An 18,512-nucleotide genomic window follows, 5' to 3' on the forward strand; every position below is an offset into this window, starting at 1 on the left:
AAGATGACTTCATCCTCTTCTTCGCAAATAAAGCCATCAGGCGTGAACGCACTGAAGTCTCCATTCCAGACATGCAATTTATCTTCATGTGCCTCTTTCTTGCCTCCCACATATATGAACAGGACACTTCCTCTTGTTGAAAATCAAGCCTTTCATTCTCCAAACCATTTCGTCTCCAAGTAATTCTTTAATTACATCCTCTATTTCTTTTATCTTTCTCTCCGTTTTTTTTTTTTCCTTTCTTCTCTTTCTGATGACTCTTTTTCCTTCGTTTATCTAAGTCCAGAAGTCTTTTTCTTAAGGGAGAGAAAACCTCATTTGTACATCCCTTCATCGTCAAGCTACATGACAACAGTTTTTACTTGTCTTCACTTTTTCCCTTCCATTTCATTCTTCATACTTTTAGAATATCTTCATTAAGATCACCAATAAATATCCTGATTTTAACAAATCTCTTTTGACATTTGTTTCTGCTTTAAATTCTATAAATCCTGGTCGTCTTACTTATGAATTTCTTATTTGTTTTCTTTTCTGCTGCTTCCTTCTCTATCAGCCCATGAGGAGATGATTTCCCAGAATTTTTTCCCTAGTCAATCACCATACTGCCTCTGGCCTGCCCTTCAAATTCTGTGCCTTCGACTGATTAATAGTGCTGTCATCCACTCAGCTTTTCAAAACACCAACTTGAGCTTCATTCTAGACCCCTTTTTTTATTTCCCATTTCTATCCAAATGATCCTCTAGTGCAGTGGTTCTCAACCTTCCTAATTGCTGTGTTGTTGGAACAAAGGGGTGGTAACCCACAGGTTGAGAACCACTGCCTAGTGCTATCAATTCAGCCTCCCAAATAAATCCCACCTGTGGCCCTGCTTTACAATTTGCATTGCCATAACCTTATTTGAGGGCCTGATCAGCTCTCTTATAACCAATTATTATACAAAGGCCTTCTGGTCTTTCTTTCCTCCAGCTAGCATTTGGATCCATCCTCTACAATGGAGCCAGGATCATCTGTCTACAACAGCATGTGGGTCATGACCCACAGGCACTGTATTAAAGGGTCATGGCATTAGGATGGTTGAGACCCACTGGTCTACAACATAAATCTCATCACCTTTGCTCCACTCTTATAAATCCTTCCATGGCTTCCAATGCTAACACAAAGAAGACCTAAATTCTTAATATATTACCCAGGGCTTTTGTGACCTTGCCCTATACACCACATCCTACCCCAACTATACACACAGGCTCAGCTATAGTTTGCTGAGTGGGGCATGCTCTCTTAAGCTTCCCTAATGTTTCAAGGGCTATTTCTGTTGCCTGCAATGTTATTACTTTCCTCACATGCCTAGTGAAAATATGTCTTCCTTGAGACTTTACCCAAGTTTCATCTCTTCTAGGACAGCTTCCTTGGCAGCTCACAAAGGAGTTTTGTGCTCCATCCTTTTAAACTTATTTCTATTTTATACTTGTTATATAGTAGTATAAATCTGTCTGTGGCTCACATCACAATAATAGTACTAATGTTAATAACAACAATACCCAGACTATATTGTTGCCTGACACCACTGTGAATTTTTATTTAATTTATTCAGTCCTCGCATAAACCTTAAAGTAATATTTATCATGTTCCAAATTTTACAGATGAGATTGTTGAGAAATAGAAGGTTAAAAAAAATTGTCTAATATCTAAAGTGGTAAAAAGAAGACTCAAACTGGGGCAGATTGGTGACAAAACCTATTCCCTTAACTACCATTTCAAACTGCTTTCACAAACCCCAGGAGCCTAGGAGCTCTGGAAAGGCAGGACCCATATCTTACTCACTTTAGTAACTAATGCCTAGAATATTGTCTGCCACATAGACAGTGTCCTATTAATGTATGTTGACTCATAGGCCAACTCCAAGGAGAGTTATAAAAAATCCAAATATATTTTCCAGTGAAGTTGATTTATGCTTGTTTCCAATGAAATCAAGGAAAATATGCTTTAGATAAATAAATGTAAGCACCTGTAGAAATATTTTAAAAATAATTTACAGTTGCAGAGGCAAAAAATATATACATGTAGATATTAGTCACTACACAAACAGTGAACGTGTATCACAAGACGGATGGCAACTCCAAAAAGTCAGAAGATTATTGATCAGGTAGGCACTGAAACAGAAATTCCACTACTCCACTGGCCTTCAAGGACATGAAATAGGAGTTTGTGCCATGAAGCATTTCTGCAAATACGCTATGAAATATGGTGTTCCTCTAAGAAGCGAGATGCTTCAATCCAGAATCATTCCTTTAAATCACTGCTGGGTCTTTGCACTCTTCTTTTTGTCATCCTATAAGGCATTAAAATTTCAGAAATGAGAAACTGCTTCGATGGACACAATATGAAAGGTGTGTTACTCCTTATGGGCAGGAGCATATAACGTGAAAGAAAATAGTGTTACTACCTTTATATCAGCCATTGAGAATTAAAGCAATTGTATGACCCAGAAACCCTTTATTTAAAATAAAAAATGGTAGAAGTTCTGTTTTATGTATACAAACTATATATGAGAAGAATGATTCAAGTAAATCATAACTTATAAAATTTCAAGTCATTCCAGGGGGACTGGGGGCAGGGGCTGTATTCTGAGTGTACAACCTGGCAATGCTGATTTTCTAGCACCGCAAAAAATCTCTGCAAGGCAGCCAGGGTTTAAAAAAATGTATAAATGTGTAGAAAAAAATTGATAAGTTTGGGCATATGCATTCTCTCTTATACACATACATTTATAAACACATATAGTGTACAAACAAAGGCAGCATATGATAGTGGGGAGGACATATGGATTCTCATCTGCTTCCACCATTTGCTGAATTTTATGGTAAGTTACATTCTCCCTCTGTTTTAATTTTTTTCTTTTCATTTTTAACATGAACCAATTTTCCTCATGGAATTATTATGAGAATTAGAAATGTTTTTGAAGTTTCTATCATCACACTTATCTCATCATAGGCATCTAATCATTGTTATTAATAACAAAGAATATTACATATGGAATGGACAGGAAAAAACAAAGGAAAAGGACAGCCATAAAAATGGGGGCAGGGGTAGAGCAGGTGTGTCAGATATTTAATAACAGGGATTAGCAAAAGTGTGATGCAGGAAAACTGGCTTTATGCACCACTCCCTTTTAAAGGAAGCCAGCTTCTCCAGAACCTGCTTAGATTCCTTAGGCCTTTTCGACTATCCTTTACTTACCACATTTGATTCGGATGCAAATAACTTATAAAGGGAGCTTACATTCCCTGAGGTCTTTGCATTCTACTATAGATTAGAGCCTTGGAGCCTTGTGCTAACAGGGCTACAGATCCTTGTGTTGGCAGTATAAAAAACAGGCAAGGATAAGACAGCAAAGAGTGATTATGTAACATTGAAAACAGGGCTGGTCTCACTCTGACTACTAAACTGTGACAACTCTAACAACACAAAAACTTTATCAGGTATTCCTAAGATAAAGAACGCCTTCAGCTCCCAAACCCACTGGAGACATTCAACAGAGTGACTTGAGTTCTAGTCATACACCCATGACATTTTTTAGAAAAATAACAGCCATTAAATAACCCAAGCAAGAAACAGGTGAACTTGTATACAGCATTTGGGGTGTGCGTGGGCAGTGGGGGGGGGGGGGAGAAGACACAGAGAATGTAAATCTTAATATCTGAGGTAAGTAAAAGATAAAAGGACTTACAAAGAGTAAAAGCAAAGAAATATAGTGAGAAGTTAAATGGTACATGGTAAATAAGTCATTAACCATCTATAACCAGAAATGCCCTTGATAATCTCTCAGAAAAATGCCATCTTGGAGAGAAATACACAGTCACTCCACAAATCTAAAATGTCAGATTTTATCCTCCAGCATTAGAACATTTATGAGTAAATCTGAATTTGGGGCTATGTAGTATAAAAAAAAAAGTCCTTAAAATGATAGGAGCAAACTTAGCATAGGGAGAGACTCCCAAGATGAATCATGGTAGAGGACCCCTTGAGTGGAAAGACATGGGTAATTAGCTATGGTACTTAACTTGTTCAAACAATTCATTTATTTTCCCCCTCCCCATTTGTCCACCCTATTGTATATATGTAGCTGAATTTATACAATTTATACAACAGGTTCCTATCTCATGATAGGAACCTGTTGGGGGTCAAGGGGGTCGGTTCTCCAAACTCAGTTGACCTGGTTTGATTACCTGGCTGACCTAGAAAGTTCAACCAAGGCACCACAGTAATTGAAAGTGAAAACAAATGGAAACTGGAACTAAAACTGGAGCAAGCTGCATAGGCAGTGTGAGTAGAGAGCAAAGTAACTTGCATAAATTTCAGGGTAAGAAAGATTTTTTTAGAAAGAATAAAGAGAAAGTTTAGAGCATTTCTAAAGAGAGTTGCAAGTGGGTCCCTCTCCTGAAGGAGAAAAGGTGAGAAAAGGATGGAGAGGAAAAGTTCTGCAGCAGTATAAATATTCTCTGTTTGAAATTGGTTGCAAGTCTTTCATTGGCTTCCAATGCAAGTATTTCATTCCAATGAAATACTCCAGGCAGTATTGCCCTTTTGTATCCATCATTGATTGTTCCTTTCTCTTGGTCATTAGTTACTAGGTTATTTCATATCCATGTTCTTATGAGCCCTCCAGACTGCCTGGTTCAGAAGGCCAGGTTTTCCTCCCACCCACCCCCACCCCTTGAATCCCCTTTCTTAGTGTCCCCTCTCAAAACCCATTGCCCCTAGGACAAAAGCAGAAAATAGAAAAGGATCTAAAAAATCAACAATTTCCTAAACACTCCAAGAAATCTCAAAATACTTTGTCCCTGCATTAATAGAACTTATTTTAATCGATCTTCCATTTTTATTAAAGTTTTTTACTCATTTACATACACATTTGATTGTTGAATCCTAGGAAAGGCCGTAAGAATAATTTATTGGCAAAATCTGATTAGGTGTGGACATTCTCTGGTAACTCATTTGACCACACCACGAGGCAAAGATTCTCCTTTGACATTTAAGAAAACCCTCAGAATCAGAAATAACTTACCCCAGGTTAGAGCTTGCAAAGAGCAAAGCCAGGATCAGAATCTCTATCTGCCTGACATCCAGGTGTGCACTCTTCCCACTCTCTAGGTTTGTAATGTAGTGAGCCCTCAACATGCTCCTAGTGGGCACTCAGAATTGAGATCGTTTTCTCCCCTCACCACGGATGTTTCCTTACAGAATCCCAAGCTCCCCTGATAGTGCACCTGTGAACCACACCGACTACCATGCTGAGAAGCATCCTTCATTCTGGTGCCATCACACTCAGGATGCCACAAATATTTATTGAAAGAACAACCAGAGCACTAATACTAAAAAGAAGAAAAACAAGCTTGGGAATAAAAATGGAATAGGAAACTAACAATGCATGTGAATAGAAAGGAAGTCTTTTGTTCATTTCCTGCACATTGGGATTTGCATGAAATGAATAAGCTGAACAGAGCAGCAAACTCTGAATTTTAGCAGAGGTTTGGCTATTCACAACAGAAACAGGATGAATATTTCAAATGAAAGGCTCACACGTTTACTTGGAAGTTGGCTCCTCTTAGATCACCTCACTTTTATGCAAAAAAAGTGGAAAGGTCAGAGTATTTCTAGAAATATTTTTCATGAGGGAGACAGCATTTCTTAAAATGACAGCCCAGTAAGACTGCATAGCATCCCAAAATTTGGTGGCACCTGCAAGATCCTACGGGCAAGAGAGCATTATAATTTGCTTCTTAAACTATAAGCATTATATTTGCTTACTACATCAATATAAGAAAATAGATGGTTCCTTTACTCTCTCTAACCATTAGAATTGATTTCAAGAGATCCTGGGGAGGGTGGTAGTGGAGGAAAGATAAAGAGACAATAACAGGTTGAATAATTACTGTGCAGATCTAAGGTGAAATGGTATAATAGTAATTATCATGACCCCTAGTAAATTAATTACCTACCACATAGCTGGCATATTAAATATTAATATCCACAAATTCCAGTCTCAATGTAAGATAATGTATATCCTAGAACAAGGAGTATATGATAAAATTTCTTTTTTTCATTAAGCATTCTCTGTAATATAATTCCAGGAGAAAATGCATATTTCAATCTTTTGCTGTAATCAGTTGAAGCCATTAACTGTTACAAAAATAATCATGAAAGTTTAACATATACTCAAAAGAGCTCTCTATTTTCCAGGTCATGAACAAGTATGGAGGAAAATGCATTCCACTTTTTACATATGGAATGTTAGTGTGTTGGAAGCTGTAGTAAATGTATTACTGAATGTGATGAAATAAGAAATTCTTCCCAGTGGTTAACATCCCAAGCTACGGAAGCAGAAAGAAAGGACACCTGAAGGTCTTTTGCTGGCTCCTCCTTTATGTTTGTAACCCAATTCCTCCCCACCTATTTTCCTGGGCAATTAGCCACCTTAGCACCTGTAACACACGACTGCTTGCTTATTAATGGGCTTTCTTCCTCTATCATAAACACTTCAAGGCAAGAGTTTGTTCAGATGTGATTTTATTCCCAAGAGTCACTGGTTCATAGTCTATTCTCAGAAAGTGTCCTTAAGCCACGTGTGAATAAAGAAAAAAAAAAGAAAAGAAAAGATAGATAGATAGATAGATAGATAGATAGATAGATAGATAGATAGATAGATAGATAGATAGATAGAGATAGATAGAAAGAAAACACTCTTAGCCCCTGGATATTAACATTGCACCAAGATCCCTAGGTCCTACTGTATTTCAACCCAGCGTGATCTCCCCAGCACTCATTTCTGTTCTAGAATTTCATGAAAGGAGGAAGAAAAGCCCAGCAATAATAAAGCATGGGGATCCTCTGGTGTCTGGTAGGAGACAGAAAAGGCAAGGAAAAGAGGAAGGAAAAAGTTGAGGGATGCCTCAGGAATAGCTTCATTTTTTATGACTCACTCTATCAGGACTTAATGTTGTAATAGATACAGTAAACACATTACTGCATCCTCTGTCTCTACCCAGGGGCTGAATAGTGCCTTGTCATTCATCTTTTTTCTATATGCCCATCTTACATACACAGAACACAAAATTCAAAGATCTCATAAATTACCATACCATTCCATCACTGCAGAATATTTTAACCATGAAAGGGACAGCATAGTCTGACTCTTGTTCTATTTATTTAAAAAAAAAATTCCTATCATTAAATTTCCTTTAAAAACAAAGCGTACTATTCCCAGGGATCTGCTCTCACTCATAAATATTCAATCTTCATCATATTATAAATACCAGTATACAATAGTATGGTTCTTTTTCGAGTATGGGGGAATGCTTCTGTCTTTATGGTTTTGTTGTTTTTCTACCGGATGATTAAAAAACCAAAGTATGAGCTTTATAGATGTCTGAGGCAATACTGTTCTGTCATTTTTTTATGCACATACTAACTCAATGTCGTAGAATAACTGTGTTGCTTTCTGCTTTCCCTGACAGTCCAAAGAAAGAGTAATGCATACAAATCATTTCACTGTTTAAAAGTTTTGAATAAAACATGCTAACCTTGTCATACTAAGTGACAGACAGAAATGTCACCATTGTTTGCCAGGGACAAATAATCCATATACTTCATGTATAATTCATCTGATCTTTAAGAATGTTTAACAATATTGAATTTAGATAAATTTCAATGTTATGATGCCTCAAACTTCCTTTATCAATTTATACATGAGCCTCATCAATTTAAATCTTCATTTGTATTACTTTATTTTTGTATTAACTATGACAGATCTACAGGGGATTCTTACTTTCAGGAAAAATTTATAGGTGCATTGTCCATATTATAGCTGCCTCTCCATGTTTCTCTCTTCATCAGATCTTAACTTAGAAACCCTCAAATAACCCAATGGTTGTAAATCTGCCACAGAAGCCCCAGTTCCAAGTACAGGTATCTACAAGTCTTTTGACATAAAGCCTTTGGTCTCCAAACAGAGATTAAAGAACTCATCGAGATAAGATTTCAATCCTTTCTAAAATAAGATTTCAATGGCTTCTAAAGCCGTTCTGTCAATCAAAGCTAACCAAGGGCAGATCTGAAAATGAGTCGGCTTGGGGGTAAAATAGATGGACAAGAATATTTTGAACAGGCTTCAAAGTGAGCTGGAATCCCCTGTACTGGGAATAGGAGAAAGGATGTTAGTAGTCTAATGCAAAGTACGCTCTCTAGAGCAGCTGCAGGGCAGCCCATGTGAAACCAGTGCCTAGAAGAGGAGAGGAAACCATTGAGTTGATAGTGCCTTTGATAGAATTAGAAAACAAAGTACAATAGAAACATTTGGGAAATGATTCACTAGCTTAGGATCAAATTGAGCATCTAAATGTTCAAACAAATTGATAATCTCCCAAAGCATCATCCGAAAGGCTATTTACTGTTTGTAGAAGAGTAATTAATCATTCCTATACAACTTAATTTTATCAAGGACCAGGCCCTTGGCCTCTTTTTATTTAGCTTGAAATTTTTCCTTCTCTGTAAGAGTTGCTGAGCTCTTCCTGCCGTTGGAGATCATTTTATTTCAATTAAGAACATCTGATAAAACATTAATAATTTTTTATGATTCACACCACGAGAGTTTTCTTGCCCTGACAAGTACAAGCAAGCAAGAACTAACACATACATAATATGACATTTTGTAAGTTTGCAATTCATAAATTGAAACTACCTTTCTCTTCTGCTTATCTTACCTACATCAGGCATATGCCACCTTCTCTGAATTATATATACCTAGCTATGCACATGGGCACATAGAAATAGTTTATTCATATATACCTATATGTGTGTATATATATATGTAATCTATATTCCTTTCTTAGTGTATTAGAAAGAGCAAACCACTTTTAACTAGTTGAGCTATCTTCCTTATGGTTCATTCACAGAGTAGTAGAAAAGTATATGAGAAATTCATTTAAATCATCAAAGGGAAAAAGGTAAATATGAATGAACTTATGAGAAATTAAATTTGCATGTTGGGCTTAAGAAAGAGATTCCTTTTGAAAAATATTACAGATATTTTTAAGAGACACTATAGAATCTCTTTCAAAAACCTATGTGGAATGTGTGTTTATTTTTTTTCTTTTTTTTTTTTTTTAACTGCTGAAGTTGCTTCTTATTTTTTGCATAGCATCTTTTTTTCTGGGTTGAATAACCATCCATAGTTTCCATTTCATCTTCCAAGGGGTTCATGACACTCAACAAAAATATTTAAAAGCTACTGTTGAATAACATAGGGGCTCATATTTCTCTAGAATGATTTGAACTACTTTTAAGTGGAGCAGCTAAAACAGAAAAACTCAAGTTTTACTACTGGCTGGAAACAGTTAACAGTGGTCCTTAAATAAATAAGTTACACCATATACCACTAACAAATTTTCACATTTCAGTCACAGTATACATGTGTCCATAGATTTCCATTATTTTCCAACAGCTCTAATTTCATTGTGGAATATTTTACCAGATGGAAAAGGGCCATTTTATGGGCTTCTGGCAGATAGACTGAAGTTGGCTCTGCTAAATGAAAATCTCATGTTTGAGGAGCCCATGAAATTGGCAATAATTGACTTTCGAACACAGAGAGAATTTTAAACCTGTTTTTATTTGCAACAAGATGAGAGATTCCCTTGAAGAGATTTTTGTTAACTCTTTAAGATACTTTTTTTCCTGTTAAATTTGGGCATTGAATTGACATCAAGTGGGATAGATTTACTAAATCAGTCTCAATATTAATTCTCATCATTATATTAATATTACTATGGTAATCATTATTTAGTTTATAATATTACATGAATAAAGATGAAAACTAAGTCATTGAATGATACTTTATTATAGCTTCATGCTTCTCTAATCCCCTATTTTTCAGAGAGAAATTCAGAAAAATATGTTTGAGATGAATACTTACTAAAATTATTTATCCCTTCAAAGATAAGTTTATTACTTCTCATTATAATTTATTTTCCTTTATGTTTTTGGATCTTTTAAAAAGTTTCTTTTTTTATTATTTTAAACCTATCTCTTTCTCTACTATCATTTCACTTGGAGGATGCAATAAAGTCTTCAGCATTCATTTTAGGACAGATTACATTTAGAAATAAGACTGGTGTATCGGTCTCATGGAACCAGGGATAGGGATATGTATATTTACCAGTCCAACAGAGAGTTGGATGTTTTTGACTGTGGTGTTTGGCAAGTATTATGTACAATCAACAAGGTAAGGTAGACAAAAAATGTATTGCGGTTATGATTCTGATAACTGTAAACAAGCTTAATACTTTTTAGAACATCAAAGAAGGAGAAAAATAAAAGCTGATAGTAGATGCTTCATAGCATTCTGTCATTTTAATGGTAAAGTAAAGAAAGAAAGTAGTAAAATCCTTCCTTTCATTTGAAGGAATACTTTATTTTTACCAAATTCTAAGAAATGTCCATAGGAGTGGTTATATCGAGAGTACATTTCTTGTCTATTATAATTAAAATAAAATATTTTCAAAACTGTAAGCCTGTTGTATATCAATTAAATTTATCAGATTAATGTATCATTATTCAAAAATAGCAGTATGAAATCAATTCACTCCGTGCATTTCACAGAATAAAGTACATCAGTCAAGGATCGCCAGAGCGGGCAGCAGGCACCCTCAGTGTGTTCCTGCATTCCATCTTGGATACCCAAATGTGAAACCAACATTTTCTTTGCTCATGCTTGGTGGGGGTTCCGGGGATTCACCCAGTGTTTCTTAAAATACCCTGTAAGGTCCTCTGATCTTTCAGGTAAGAACACTTAAATAGGGTAGGAAAATACTAAAAAGTGAACTTCAAATGAAGAACCAGGAGAAGAAGGAAGATAGGAGTTAAAACTAAGGTAACAAAAGTAGGCCCAGGAGGCAGACTATAATTTCTAATGTAATGTATGCAGGGCAGAGTGCCATGATCATGCCAGAAGAGGACAACAAGTATTTATAAACAGCAGCCACAGAATGACTCAAATGGTAGAATTTATTTTTATTTCACAAAACTCCTTGATGGGTGATGTTGATATGAAAGTAAAGCACTGGGAAGTCTGGAAGAAATGAGGAATTACTTTGCAGATCAAAAAAGTTTGAGGCTTAAGAGGCTTAGGAATTCTTAGCCAAACACCAGGGAAGATTTCTTGCCAAAACCCCGTATAATTAATTGATTCCTTTCATAAGGAATTGGATGAAAAATTTAGAACTCTTAAGACTGCAGTCCCCAAGCCCTAAGCTGTAGACAAGTACCTAACAGGCATAGATACTAGTTGAAAATATTTTTTCAACAGTCTTACTAATTTTGCACTCAAGAATATTAAAGGATAATCAGATAAAACCCATGCAGTAGTCCCAGAACACTGCTGGTAAGATTCCTTTTTTTTTACAAAAATCAGATATAGTAAAGATTCTTATCCTTTAGATAAAGACAACTAGGCAAACAGAGGTTATTTCATAGTCAAATGCTACAAATACAACCTTCCCTAGTGAGGAGGTGACTCAGTACTTTCTTTTATAACTGGGGTAATTGTGCAGAGTAACTTCTAATTATAACTTTTTATTTCTCATGTGGGCCACCAAGATACTTGTTTCCTCTATTATCTAAAAGAAATAATTCAAACTATCAAGGCTGCATAATTTTCCATAACCTAGAGGAAGACATAAACATTTTCCGGGACACCTCGTGCTTTCGTTCTCTCCTCTGTTGGAACTTATGTAAATGACATTTTGGAAATGGGACAGCCCAGGCTGTGAGGTCTCTGTTTTAGAAACACTGACAGTACATCAAGTCCATCTCTTTGCAGATGAAGGAAAGATGGAAAACCCCTACGGCCTACTTTTCTAAGAATTCACAAATAGGACAGGGAAAATGAGATAAAAAATGAGAATTTAGGTAGCTGTGATACAAACTAAGAAGAATGGAGGCTGCCTGTCACAAAAGCAGAAGGTAGAAGCCCATGAAAGAAAGTTAAGAACTATGGAATACCTGTGGGGCATTAAACATGGGGATATCTAAGATATAAACATAATTCATTTGTAGCGCTACTTCTGATGCTCCCAACCCTCAATAAAATCTCTTGAAGTACAGAAATCCCTTCGGTAATGTTGCTTTGGCGAAAGGGCAAGGATAGGCTCACGCTAATAAAAAGAAGAGTTTTTGAAAATGAGCTAGGCTAGAGAGACCAAAAACCCAGAAGAAAACAGGAAATCAGGGTAAGGGTAACTAACACAACTCAAGCCATCTGAAAATCCTCAGGTTGGGGTTGAAAGGGTAGGATTTACACCCAGGTGTGCTCATTAACAACTTGGTGATGGTGACGGCAAGATTTTTGTTGTTTTGCTTGTTTATGTGTTTATACCATTAAAGGGCATAGGATATCTAGCCAGCTGATGCTTGGGCAATGCATGTAAAAGGATTTGTCTCTTACTCTTTGATGATCACAGCGTACCTGCAATGGCATAGACAAACGACCAAACTGGAGACAGTAAAAATGAATATATTATGTGCCATAAAGGAATAAATAAAGATGGATCTCTTCTGTTACATTGTTTTGACTGGATGTCACACAGGGCATTTATTTTTGTTGTTGTTGTTGTTTGACCTTTTTGTATTTTTGCCTGAGGTGATAGCTAGAAAAATAGCAAATGGAAAGGAAAAATTAAACAAGAAAACCAGATGTCTAGAAAGGAGATTTGTACGTAGACTAAGAATGAGAGATACAGGAAAATAAAATCAGGCCACTGATAAATTGAAGGCTCTAGCCTCACAATTAAATATGTTCTTCCAATCCACCCATCCTTAATGATTGCCGTCTTCACTCATGACGTGGGTTAGTTTTAAGAGCTTTGCTCAGCAACACACTGGTGAATTGAGCAGTCACCACCAATGTCCAGCCCTATCTTCAGCCTAAATTCCCCATATTCCTCAGAAAGAAGTCCAACCTTTCTTCCATTCACATATGCACAAATTCTAGACCTGTCAACCAAGTTCACTTATCAGAAGTAGTTACAGGAGGGACTTGGGATCTAGGCTGCTATTGTTTCAATCCCAACTCTGTCACTGTCTAGTTCGCAAGTTAAATAGCCAGCCCATCTGTGCTTCAGTTGCTTCATCTGCAAAGGGGAACAGAATGATCTCTAACTTGTAAAGTTTTTGGAAGTACTGAATGAATGTATATGTATAAAGTATTTAAGAATAGTATCTACTACATAACAAGCACCCTAAGTGTGTCCTGTGTTACTACAATTATTATTACTAGTAGGGCTTTATAAAGCAGCAAAATACTTGGATGATGACAGCTACTCAGTAAAAAAGAGTTTCAACCCTTAGTTTCCACCACCTCTCACCCTACCTAATTTTGGACAAATATGGGTATCACTTAGTCATCGCCAATGTGCCAGGCTCATTCCCCATCTCTGACAACCACACTAATATAGATATTGTCTCAAAAATACATTATAACTTGATGAAGATTGGTAACTCTATAAAACACTAAGTTTATTACCTATCTCAGTGCTACCTAAATTCTTAGTTTTAAATACAGAAGGGGCTTCATACATCACTGAGTGCAAATGTTCCATTTTCAGCTCCTAAAATAGTAGTCTCATTCCCAGCCTTCACAATAGAATCATGTAAAGCTTTAAAAATACTAAGCTCATGACTATAATGGTTGCAAAACGTGTCTCATCATGAAACATAAACTCGTCAGAACTGTATATTCTACTCATGACCAACAGAATCGGTATATTTGGGGTAGTGACCTAGGATTTTTTTTCTCTCAGAAGCAACTAAAATAATTCTAATCATCTTAATGCAGACACCTGAGGCTCAATATGTCTTACTTCATGGAGTCATGCCTCACACTTGGAGTTAGAAAAAGGAGGAGCAAAAGTCCATCATACCAATAGGGAAAAAGACTTTTTTCATGTCATGATATTCGTTTTGGTGTCTTAAATATAAAGAAGACACACTTAACATAGGTACTATCATCTCAGGAAGGGTTTCTACCCCTCCTGGGGCAGCTTTTGGGGAGATTCTTACATGTCAAAACGTCTACTGCTGGGATATCACCAAGTGCTCAGCCTATCACTGATTCTGAGAAACCTATTAAGCAACAGGCAGAACTTCCATCACTATGACAAGAACACCTATATATCGAGAAAACTGTAAAAGGCTGAGTGAGAAAATTGCAAATCAATATGTCAGAAGCCATGAAAAATATGCAAACTAGTGATATAAAAAGGAAGCACACATACGGGAAGGACGTACAGGAACCTGCAGTAAACAAGGCCTTTTTGTTCAGTCATTCTCATGTCCATCTCACCTCCTCCTCCAAAGTTTATTTTTGTACATATCACATTCTGAAAGGAAATGAGCTACCTTGACAAACAGGTACTGATAACGGGCTGGTTGCCAGAAAGTATTCTCTTTCTATAGAAAAGATTTTACCTTAAACTAGACTAGATAAATCGTAGTGAATGATATTTCCTTTTGGGTATATTTGCTTCCTGTTACCATAGGGATAGTTGATGAGAATATGATAAACAATCTTAATAGGAACCACTGTGACACTAAATTCTGTCACATAGGGTCTCACAGCTGTATGGCTAGTGCTCTGACCTTGATTGATATTCTTTTGAACACAAGCCCAAGAAGCCAGATGTGTTTACTCCCCATCTCGTTTCAGGTATAGGGCATTTTCCTCGCTACAGTCTGCACAGGAAAGTATCAAAACCTCTCCTACCTAAGTTTTCATTTGGGCTACAGACTATCATCCAAGAAGCAGGCCTCATGATATGGAAAAGTATAGAGCTAAATAACACAGAGAAAGATACAAATGTAAGGCTTTGGGAATCAGACACTAGAACCTAGAGCCCTAAACCTCCCATCAAGACTTCTCTAAATCATTTCATTTTTAGAAAGAAGAAACTTTTCTTAAATAATAAAAAACATCAAAAAAAAAAACCTTAGTTAATGGTAAATACGCTTGTTGTCTCCCAGTATGCTGAATACTGCAGCCACAGGCTGTCTCACACCCTCTACCAGTTCACCTCCCAGCACGTGAGAAGCAAAGACCATATCCTACCTGGGTCACTGACATTTATTACAGGTACTTGCTGAATGAATAACTACAATAATCCCCCTTGCAATTTAAAAAAAATTTTTTCAATTTATAGAGACGGAAAAATAAGCTAGCAAAAAACGACATGCTTAAACACATACTTTCTACAGCCTGACTCCCTGGGGTTAAATCCCACTTCTTCCACTTACTGTGTGCCTGTCTTAGTCTGTTCTGTCCTGTACAACAAAAACCTGAGACTGAGAAACTTATGAAGAACAGAAATTTACTTCTCACAATACTGAAGGCCGGGAAGTCCAAGATCAAACGCTGGCATTTGGTCTGAGAAGCGCCTTGATGCTGCATCCTCCCAGGGCAGAAGGCAGAGCAGCGAGCTCCCAAATAAGCCTCAGGATCTTCTAAAAGGGCCTTAATCCTATCAGTGAGGGAACAGCCCTCATGGCCTAATGACTTTATAAAGGAATCATCTGTTAATATTGCCACATTGACAACACCTGAATTTGGATGGGCCACTTTAAAAAGTAGCCTCACCTTGGGCAAGATACTTAACGTTGCAGCATCTCAGTTTGCTGATTTAAAAAATAAGATCATAATAGCCCTTACTTCATAGGGCTATTATACAGATTAAATGTATCAATATATGCACAGTGCTTAGAATAGGACCTAACAAATGTCAAATGCTATAGTGCCAGCTATTGGTATATGCTATCTGTGTATGCTACCTCAACTTTACCGATGATTGTCTGAGATGTACACTATTATCTCCATCTACAGATATCAAAACTAAGACCTACCTAAGCAATTAAATGGCAGATAGATTATTCAAACTGTTTTTGCCTATGTCCAAGTTACAAATGTCATTCTTTTGAACACCTATTTAATTAAATTCAATTTATCAAGGTTCTACTAGATATAAGATATTGTACATGATATTGCTAAGAAAATAAATAATAAACCATGGTGTCTGTCTTTAAGGGAGATAGACATAACACTAGAGAAAGATGTGGAAAAAACAATTTTAGTATGAGGAAAAGTAACAGTAAAATTTGGAAGGTTATAGGAAGGGGAATCAGAAGGAAGATTCTGGCTAAACACAGGACATTATTTTCAACTGGCTTATATGCAGTGAGACTTGTGGGTGGAAATTACAGGCAACAACAGAAGTGGAGAGGGAAAAGGAAGAAATAATCAGTTAGAAATGATAGAGCAGAATTAGAAAAGCAAAAATTACTCATATATACACTCCTTGCTCAGGTGAGAGTAGTTTACTTTGCTGCTATGGAGCATAGTAGAATTGGGAAGATCAGTACACAACCACTTTAGAGATGGTCCTAAATGTGATGCAAAGAAATTAAAACTTCGTTAAGTTATAAGGAGTTAGTCTAAGTGCCTGAAAAGCATCTTGAGAAGCAGGTATAGAGGTGATCAGGTGACCAGGGCTAGCTCTTCGCCTTCATAGGATAAGTTAGTAAGAGACAGGGGAGGGAAGGGTGGGAAGGAGAGCCAGGGAAAACAATTCAAGGTAAAAACAATCATTTCCTGATGCAGGACAGCAACACTGAGAAATATCAGAGGAAAAGAAGGCTAGCAGAGCTAAAAAATAAATAAATAAATAAAAGGAAGCTAAAAATGCTGGAATCAAAGTCTCACAACTTTGCCAGATAAGAGTAATATGATACCATTTGTCAGAAAGAGAAATAAAGATCTGAGTTTGAATGTTGATACTGGCATGTGCTATAAAAAAAGAATAATTTAGCCTCCCTAAGATTCAATTTCCTCACATGTAATATGTAGATGACAATATCCATCTCATGGTGGTTTTGTAAAAATTAAATGAGATAATGTTAATTATTTGTTTTAAAAGACCTGTAATATACTATCATTATATCAGCACATAGTATGTTCTCATTAAATTATAGCAATAATAACATGGGGAAAATTTTACTTAACAAAGAGCTGGTAAATTTACCACTATTACATTCCTGGTAAAAGTCAAAGACAAAATTTAACCTTGTTTTGTTATAATTCCAAAGTCTATCTTCTTTTTAATATTTTATGCTTTACCTCTCAAAGTGCTGGAAAAAATGTCAGATCACAGGAGTAAGGGTCTGGAATCAAATTAGTGGATAGTACACAGGATCACAGGAGTCCTAAGTGAGTCCAAAATTATTATTGAATTAGAAAATGGTTTTGTCCTAAATATGAGCCACAACATCATTTACTAAATAAATTCTTTATAATGTATACAAATATTCCATATTTAAAAATTATAATTCAAATATTGTATCAGAAAATTAGGATTCACTGCCTGATACATAACACGTGAAAGTTTCATGAAACGAGTACTTTAGGGAAATATTTTAAATTGGCAATACTTATTCATCAGAGGTTGCCTTTTTCTTTTTCAACTCCATTTGTTGTACGAAATTATTTGAAAATATTTGACAAGATTTTTAACTTTTTTTGTTGTTATTGTTGTTGCAGTTTGGGCAGGGTTGGGTTCGAACCCACCACCCTCAGTATAGAGGGCCAGCATCCTACTCACTGAACCACAAGTGTTACCCAAGATTTTAAAATTTTTATTCTAAGGTTTTATCAATGTGTTATCAAAATATTCCAGTTGGTACTCACGGTGTGTCAGGACTTTAGAAAAAGGAACAACTGTCTTTTATTGAATGGAATGACATCTGAAATTTTCTTTTCTATATTCAATCAGATTAATTTTTAATATTTTAATTTCTTAAAGGGCAAATCTTAAAACTGGATTTTCTTGTTCACAATAGTGAAAATGTAAAAATGTCAGAATCATTATTCAAACTTCCTTAATTACAGAAGGGTATGACTTCTGCTTTAAATCTAAATCACTTCGGGCTGAGTAATTGATGTTTGGATAATAAACCCCCTCCCCTAACCACTCAGACAGCAGAAGGTAAGGGCAACCATAGTTTTAGGCAATTCTGATTAAAAAGCATAATTTTTCTGCGTCAGTTTATTTGGCCTCATTCCCATCCCAATGCTCAAAAATACAAACAAAACAAAACAAAACTGTGGCTGGTTGAAGTGACAAAGTACGCTCCATTCTCAACAGTTTACTAAAGGTAAATACATGACAGAAAGTTTTCCACAAGTAGCCATAGACTTTCTTCCTCTAAATATGACCACAGAAAATGAGGAAGATGAATATATAAATTCAAGAGGAAAATTGCTGTTCTTGTCGGATAAGGAAAAAGACCAAATAATAAGAACAGTGAAAATACCACTCCCACACATGCATCATTCAATTGATAAATCTGCCATCAGTAGATGAGGAAGTACAACAAACAAAGGAGAATCAGCCAGGAGGGTTATTTCATTAAGAATA

This window comes from Nycticebus coucang, chromosome 2, assembly GCF_027406575.1.
Source record: "Nycticebus coucang isolate mNycCou1 chromosome 2, mNycCou1.pri, whole genome shotgun sequence".
NCBI classification, from domain to species: Eukaryota; Metazoa; Chordata; class Mammalia; order Primates; family Lorisidae; genus Nycticebus; species Nycticebus coucang.